Below are 9,313 nucleotides of genomic sequence, written 5' to 3' on the forward strand. Positions count from 1 at the left end.
ATCTTATTTTTCTTTTTTTGTAGTTAGGAATTAATCTTTCATACAGTTTCTCTTATCTGTACTCTGTACTCTTGATCTGTTTACATATCTTTCATTGTTGGTTATTAGGCATTTCTCTTCAAAGGGTTCAGAAATGACAGAGGTGAGCCTCCTATTCATTTTGCTTCTAAAGTGACTTGGTGATTAAATTATGATGTCTCTGTCATGGAATAAGTATGGGGAGCACCAGAATTATATGACTATACTGTCAAAGAAGTATACATTTACAGTGTTGTGAAAATCATGCTTTTGGTTGTACACATGTATGGGATATTTTAGAATACAGTGACCTATGATGATGTGCATGTCAACTTCACTTGGGAAGAATGGATTTTTCTGGATCCTTCCCAGAAGAATCTCTACAAAGATGTGATGGTGGAGACCTACAGAAACCTCACTACTATAGGTAAGGCTGAATTATCTTTCATGTTTCAAATAAGGAGACAACTGTTCATTGGTTAATGGTGCTCTTTTGTAATATGATTGAGAAAGAAGAATGGGGTAAATAAATCAGGCATGGTTGTAAGGTTTGCTACAAATGGTAGCTAAATTTTTTTACAATTTTTAATATATAATGTCTGGCACTATATTTTAGGATACAGTTGGGAAGACCATAATGTTGAAGAACATTGTCAAAGTTCTAGAAGACATGAAAGGTAATTTTAATTTATAAATATACAAATATACCTCTGAAGAATTGTAATGCATCCTATATGTTTTAAACAAAAGCAGCAGTGTAAATAATAACATGCATTGATAATTATTAAATTCTCACAAAATTATATACCTTAATTTCAGATAAGTAAACTGCATTTGCAAGTCATTTTTTTAAGAAAGAAGTCAAGGAAACAATGCCTTAACTTATATTACCATTTGAATCATAATACAATGAGAACTATACTGTAAAATTGTCTCTCTGTTTATTTCATATTATTCATATTATAAAAGATATACATGTTGAAAAGATAAGTATATCTCTAAAACTCTTTATTACACTACTAGTCCATAGAAAAGGTAGTTTAAACCATATACTTGTGACTGTGTTAAGTTTAGTGAGGGGGCAGTCATGAATCAAGGGGCAGCTGTTGTGGAGAGGCCTTAATCCAGATGCCACAAGTCTATGAGGACATAAAGTGTGAACTCAATGTGGAAATCTTGTATCTGTTATTCGTCCTTTACTAGGTATATCATATGTTACTATGGATACAAGCCACATGAGCATAGGGATGTGAAAAGATACAGCATACCTCTCTCTCAGAACAAACAGAAGATATGTAGCAGTCTCCATGTTGAGTATACTTGTAGAATTTGATGTAAAAGTATACAAGTAATTGGTTTTATAGCCTCATTGTTAATATATCAACAATCTCACACTTCAGAAAAGCACCATGAGTACTAGGACTGTATAAATATTTCTGTTTGTCCTAGTTCACTTAGCAAATGTAGTATCACTAACAGTATAGGAAACGTTATGAATGCAATAAGAGTGGTAAAGCTCTGAGTTTTTTCAGTTCTCTTCAAATACATGAAAATTCTCATATAGAAAAAAGATTCTGTAAATGTGAATCATGTATCATCAAAGATGAAAAGCAAGCCTTAATAAAGGGGAAAAACAAAATTGTAAACATGGTAATAAAACGTTAACATAGACAGGCTCCAAAACCACAGAGAAACCCTGTCTCAAACAAACAAACAAACAAACAAAAACAACAAAAAAGTTAACATATAATTCCTCTTTAAAATAGGACTAAATTGTAAAATTAATTAATACAGATAAAAAATTCAACAATGTATTAAATGTAGTAATGCTTTCACATGTACCATTATCATTGTAGGCATGAAAAAAGTCAAACTAGAGAGAAAACTTCTGTATATACTCAATGTATTAAAGCCATTACATGTGACAGTCATCTTCACATGCATGAAAAAACACATACTAGATTAAAACCCTATGAAGGAAATGAGTGTGGTAAAGCCTTTTCACATCACAGTCATCTTCAAATGCATAAAAAGACATACACTGGAAAGAAACACTATGAATGTTATAAGTGTGGTAAAGCCTTTGCATGTCACAGTGATCTTCAAGGGCATGAAAGAACCCATACTGGAGAGAAACCCTACGAGTGTAACCAGTGCGGTAAAGCCTTTGCATGTCACAGTAACCTCCGAAAGCATAAAAGAACCCATACTGGAGAAAAACTCTATAAATGTAATCAATGTTTTAAAACCTTTGCACATCACAGTACTCTTCAAACACATGAAAGAAGCCATACTGGAGAGAAACCCTATGAATGTAACCAGTGTGGTAAAGCCTTTGCATGTCACAGTCATCTACAAAGGCATGAAAGAACACATACTGGAGAGAAACCCTATGAATGTAATCAATGTGGTAAAGCCTTTGCATGTCACAATTATCTCCAAAAGCATGAAAGAACTCATACTGGAGAGAAACCATATGAATGTAACCAGTGTGGTAAAGCCTTTGCACGTCACAGTCATCTACAAAGTCATGAAAGAACCCATACTGGAGAGAAACCCTATGAATGTAATCATTGTGGTAAAGCCTTTGCATGTCACAGTAACCTCCGAAAGCATAAAAGAACCCATACTGGAGAGAAACCCTATGAATGTAATCATTGTGGTAAAGCTTTTACATGTCACAGTCATCTTCAAAGGCATCAAAGAAGCTATACTGGAGAGAAACCGTATGAATGTAACCAGTGTGGTAAAGCCTTTGCATGTCACAGTCATCTACAAAGGCATGAAAGAACCCATACTGGAGAGAAACCCTATGAATGTAATCAGTGTGGTAAAGCCTTTGCATGTCACAATTATCTCCAAAAGCATGAAAGAACCCATCCTGGAGAGAAACCCTATGAATGTAATCAGTGTGGTAAAGCCTTTGCATGTCACAATTATCTCCGAAAGCATAAAAGAACCCATACTGGAGAAAAACCCTATGAATGTAATCAGTGTGGTAAAGCCTTTGCATGTCACAGTGATCTTCAAAGGCATGAAAGAACCCATACTGGGGAGAAACCCTATGAATGTAACCAGTGTGGTAAAGCCTTTGCACGTCACAGTAATCTACAAAGTCATGAAAGAAGCCATACTGGAGAGAGGCCCTATGAATGTAATCAATGTGGTAAAGCCTTTGCACGTCACAGTCATCTACAAAGTCATGAAAGAACCCATACTGGAGAGAAACCCTATGAATGTAACCAGTGTGGTAAAGCCTTTGCATGTCACAGTAACTTCCGAAAGCATAAAAGAACCCATACTGGAGAAAAACTCTATAAATGTAATCAATGTTTTAAAACCTTTGCACATCACAGTACTCTTCAAACACATGAAAGAAGCCATACTGGAGAGAAACCCTATGAATGCAACCAGTGTGGTAAAGCCTTTGCACGTCACAGTCATCTACAAAGTCATGAAAGAACCCATACTGGAGAGAAACCCTATGAATGTAACCAGTGTGGTAAAGCCTTTGCATGTCACAGTAACTTCCAAAAGCATAAAAGAACCCATACTGGAGAAAAACTCTATAAATGTAATCAATGTTTTAAAACCTTTGCACATCACAGTACTCTTCAAACACATGAAAGAAGCCATACTGGAGAGAAACCCTATGAATGCAACCAGTGTGGTAAAGCCTTTGCACGTCACAGTCATCTACAAAGTCATGAAGGAAGCCATACTGGAGAGAGGCCCTATGAATGTAATCAGTGTGGTAAAGCCATTGCACATCACAGTGATCTTCAACAGCATGAAAGAACCCATACTGGAGAGAAACCCTATGAATGTAACCAGTGTGGTAAAGCCTTTGCATGTCATAGTAACCTCAGAAAGCATAAAAGAACCCATATTGGAGAGAAGCATTGTGTATGTAATTAGTGTGGTAAAGGCTTTGTTTATCATAGTCATCTTCAAAGACATGAACTAACACATACTGGAGAGAAACCCTATGAATGTAATGAGTGTAGTAAAGCCTTTGTACTTCACAGTACTCTTCAAATGCATAAAAGATCACACACTGGGAATAAACTCTATGAATGTAATCAGTGTGGTAAAGCATTTGCATGTATGAATAATCTAAATCATGAGAAAAAATCATACTGCAGAGAAACCCTATAAATGTATTCAGTGCGGTAAAATTTTGTGCTTTATATATGAGTAAAATTTTTGTGTGCAACAATCTTTTAAAATCTTTGCATATTACAATAGACATTGACTACCTGAAATAAAAAAGAGGACTTCTTATTATAAAGTATTTGGTCAGATCTTTAGCCAAAACATTTATAATCAGCTACAAGTGATTTGGTATTCCCCTCTGTATGCTGTGAATGTATTTTGTTGCCTTTGTTTAATAAAAAAAAAAAAGCTGCTTCGGGTCTATGGCATGGCAGAATAGAGCAAGGCAGGAATTCCAAGCAGAGATAGAGGAAAAAAGAAAGTGGAGTCAGACTCCATGTATCTGCTGAAGGAGACAGATGCCCTGGAATCTTACTGGTAAATCACAAGTCTTGTGGTAAAATACAAAATAATAGGAATGGGTTAATTTAACATGTCAGAGTTAGTTAATAAGAACTCTAAGCTGGCTGGACGGTGGTGGTGCACACCTTTAATCCCAGCACTCGGGAGGCAGAGGCAGAGGCAGGTGGATCTCTGTGAGTTCGAGGCCAGCTTGGTCTACAAGAGCTAGTTCCAGGACAGGCTCCAAAGCCACAGAGAAACCCTGTCTCAAAAAACAAAAAACAAAAAACAACAACAACAAAAAAAACTAAGCTAATAGGCCCAGCAGTGTTTTAATTAATATAGTTTCTGTGTGATTATTTTAGGTCTAGGCAGCCAGGAATGAACAAGGATCTTCTGCCTACAACACAGGGCTATTTCTTCTGTAGAAATAAATTTGACAGTGTTAACAATTTTTTTCAAGCATTATGATGTCATTTTTATACTGTTTGTACTTACAAACTCATGGTAAAATGAACTTAGGAATTTATGAAGTCCTGTGTGTAGGGTAAATGGGCCAGTCAAAGAAACATATCCTGACTCTGAAATCAGAGCCAGTGAAATACATAATTTTGACTCTGAAACTGGAGACAAAGAAATACATCCTGACTCTAAAATCAAAACAAGGAAATACACTTTGTTTCTGAATCCAGAGCCAATGAAAGAAACACCTGACACTGAAACCAGACTTAAAGGACTCTAAAAGGCCAGTGACAGAACACACTTTGACCCTAAAACAAGAGCCAAAGAAACACACTCTACCCTTGACCAACTGAGCACAAAACCAGCTCATCCCTAAGCTCAAGATCTACCAACCCCTGAGTGTTGAAATAAGAGCAGTGGTGCTGCGTCCCCAACACCCGGCCGCCCGCATGGCTTTACCCAAAATAATTACACGGAAACTGTATTCTTTTAAACACTGCTTGGCCCATTAGCTCCAGCCTCTTACTGGCTAGCTCTCATATCTAGATTAACCCATTTCTAATATTCTGTGTAGTACCATGAGCTGGCTTACCAGGGAGAATCTTAACCTGCGTCTGTCTGGAGTGGGAGAATCCTGGCGACTCCCTGACTTGGCTTCTTTCTCCCAGCATTTTCTTCTGTTTACTCCACCCACCTAAGGTTTGGCCTATCAAATGGGCTAAGGCAGTTTTCTTTATTAGTTAACCAATGAAAGCAACAGATAAAATACAAGAACCACCTCCATCATTTCCCCTTTTTCTGTTTAAACAAAAAAGAAAGGCTTTCACTTTAACATAGTAAGATTACACATAGCAAAACAGTTATCAAGCAAGAATTACAGTTATAATATTTATATCTATTTTATCATAACTAAGGAAAACTATAACTATCTATCCATTCTTCAACTCCATCAAAGACTCCAGAAGGATATAATATTACCTAAGCAAACAAGAGATCCAAAACTCTAGAAATGACAGAGACATCTCACTGCCTGGACAGTCACCCAAAGTTCTTTTGTACTGTTGGGGCATCCATCTTCGGCCTACAGGCCCATAGTATCCAGCAGACATTTTCATGAAGCAGGAAATTCCAAAGACAGTTCAGTCACTTTCTGCTGTGTCCTGCAGAATGTCTCACAGACTCTTTCATGAGTCAGGAACCCCGAAAGACCATCTCACCTTTAGGCAAGTTCAGTAGTCCTCTCTCTGAGGGTTCCCTGTGTCCAGTTTATGCAACAGTCCAGGCAAGAGCAGTTTCTTGCCCAAATGGCTATCAAACTCCATAAGGAGCCTCTTCGATGCCCATCTTCCTCTTGAAGTAGATTGGTGCTGTCAGGAGCAGACGTGTCTCATTGTCATGAAAAGCCCTAAGTTATTAAAATATTTTAAATGCCATATTCTGTTGTCTTTGAAAGATATGAAGAATGTCTATCCAACTGATATATATATATATATATATATATATATATATATATCCAGAAAATCTAACTAACATGACTACAAGCTTGACTATTATTCATGATTATCCATCAACAACCTATATTTCCTAATTATACATTACATTTTAAAAATGAACTACACAATCACAATACCTTAATCAAGATCAGAAATACATATACATATAACAAAATTGACCTTAAAATCCACACTAATGCAAATTATCCATATCTATATCATATCCCCCTTTAAATGTAAAAGAACATTTATAAACAATATTTGGGAACATGGGCACAGTTTTTTCTCCAAACTGCTTCCTGCTGAATGGGGGCGCTGTATTCAGATCTTTCATGGTGTAACCTGTGTGTCAGGGTCATCTCAGTCGGCAGTTGAGTGAAGTAATTTTCTGAAGGTGTTCACAGCAACCTTTCAGGAGGGCGTGGTCTATCATACCATATTGGGATAGACGCAATCCACAGGGTCGCATCCTCTGTGAAAACAAAAGAAGACCCTCTCCAAAGCATCATATCCTTAGACCCATATTCTGAAATCATAATACCCTTATATCCATTCTGGTTTAGCTTGGCAGCCCATATAATGAAATGTCTCTCTGCATTTAGCTCCTTTACAGTCAAAAATTTTAAAGAAAACATAATAATACAAAGAATCCAGACTCTCTGTGAATTTTCCATTTTTACATGGCTTATTTTTCTTTATTTCTTTTAATCTATAACTATCTGTACTCTGTCTCTTTAAAGACTTTACCCTTTTTTTAAGACATTAACTTTATTTTATATATATATATATATTTTTTTCTCTCTCAAGCTTACGTACATTTATCCAACAGTGTCTGAATCAGTTCTATTGTGAATCTGTAATTTTTTTTACTATCCAGGAGCATTTCTTAAAATGTTAAGCACTTCTCAAAAACTTAAGTTGCACCATGTACAGATAATACAGTACCGCCTGTGTCCTGCTCAGTTCAAACCTTAACTGCGCTGTTATTATGGTAACTATGGTAGTTCCTGCCTGAGACCTGCACAGTTCAGCACCGCGGAGCTGAGCCCTCCTGCCTCAGAGCCATTTGGTGCCCCTGAGCCACACACAGTTCCAGGCACACAGCAGTCCACATTGCCATCAAGCAAGCCATAGCACTTTACTCCAAATGCTCCATTCAAAGACTCTGTATCCTGCAGGAGCCAGACAGAGATCGCGATGGCAGCACAGCCCAGAAAGCCAGCATTTTAAAACAGCCAGTTTTTTTCCTGCTGCTGAGTCAGGACAATTTCTTTGCTGCATGCAACCCACAAACAGCAAAAAGCTGTCTTAAATTCTCTCTGTGTCCTTTTTAAGCCCTCTCAGGTTTTACGTGGAGTTCATTAGCATGCTGGGCGCCACTCTGTTGAAATAAGAGCAGCGGGGCTGCGTCCCCAACACCCGGCCGCCCGCATGGCTTTACCCAAAATAATTACACGGAAACTGTATTCTTTTAAACACTGCTTGGCCCATTAGCTCCAGCCTCTTACTGGCTAGCTCTCATATCTAGATTAACCCATTTCTAATAATCTGTGTAGCACCACGATCTGGTGGCTTACCAGGGAGATCTTAACCTGCGTCTGTGTCTGGTGGGCGAATCATGGCGACTCCTGACTCGGCTTCTTTCTCCCAGCATTCTGTTCTGTCTACTCCGCCTACCTAATTTTCTGTCCTATTAAAGGGGCCAAGGCAGTTTCTTTATTACTTAACCAATGAAACAACAGATAGAAAGATGACCCACCTCCATCACCTGAGCATGAAATCCAGCCAATCACTGCATTGTTCAAGATCAGGGATTGACATCTAACCAATTCTCACCCTGAGAATCTTCTCCCTTGGAATACTCTGTGACTAAGAAGTTCTATGTAAGTCCTGGCAGAGATAGCCCCTCTCCTGGATTCTTCCCTTCCAAATAAATTTCTTGAATGAGTTTTGGGTGAAGACCTTCACTGTAGTGGTAAGAAACTGTAGTGGATTGGAACAGAGAAGCTTTGGTCACCTCTGCTGGCAAACTCCCTTAAAGGAGCAGGGCAGAAGTAGCAACTATTCACCAAAGACTGCAACATTTCTGCAAGTTTCCCATTAACTCCAGTGAAGCAGAGAAGTAACAATTTGGGCTGAAGCTGAGAAAAAAGTTGACATCTCTGTTAGGAAACTCCCTAGTGGGGTGGAACAGAGAAGCATTGGGCACCTCTGTTAGGAAACTCCCTTAGGGAAGTGGAGCAGAACAGCCATGGACATCTCTGCTTTGAAGCTCTCTTAGCAGAATGAAGCAAGGCCCAGCTGTGATGGCTCTTTAGGAGAGGAGCAGTATTGCTACATTCTGCATGGAGAACATCTTCCACTGGGACACAGCCTCATGTATAGCCGGACTTCCCAATAGCCAGTATTTGTGAGGGACCATCTTTGACAAGTATACCACTTACCAAGGTAGGGACATGGGGATTAGAAAAATAAGTAAAGAGAATAAAGACACAAGTGAAAATAATAAAACAGAAGCATAGGACAGTACTGGGAGGGAGTTCCAGTGAATACTGTAAATCTGCCTGCATTTAATTTCCCATTATGTTTATACCCCAATACAATGGGGGGAAGAAGACAAAAGACTGCTTTAACACAATGCCAAGGACAACTAGAACAGTTACTTGCTTTAATACTTTGATCCATCAAGTCCTTAATTATTGAGAAAAACTTCTGTTATTCAGGCAGTGAACCAACCCTAGACCTAGGATCCTAAAGGCAGTCATCCCCTAGGCCAAGCATCTTAATTCAAAAGAAGGAGCAGAAGTATGTTTGAATTCTCTCACCTTTGCTCAAGGGGGAGT

The 9,313-nt window shown here is 38.2% G+C and overlaps 2 pseudogenes; both read left to right on the forward strand.

The window, feature by feature from the left end:
• The first annotated feature begins 655 nt into the window (after nucleotides 1-655).
• LOC130869189 (zinc finger protein 844-like) lies at nucleotides 656-2,968 on the forward strand (annotated as a pseudogene).
• Nucleotides 2,969-3,052: 84 nt separating this feature from the next.
• On the forward strand, nucleotides 3,053-4,129 carry LOC130869184 (zinc finger protein 844-like; annotated as a pseudogene).
• The last annotated feature ends 5,184 nt before the right edge of the window (nucleotides 4,130-9,313 follow it).

This window comes from Chionomys nivalis, unplaced genomic scaffold (assembly GCF_950005125.1).
Source record: "Chionomys nivalis unplaced genomic scaffold, mChiNiv1.1 scaffold_77, whole genome shotgun sequence".
Lineage (NCBI taxonomy): Eukaryota > Metazoa > Chordata > Mammalia > Rodentia > Cricetidae > Chionomys > Chionomys nivalis.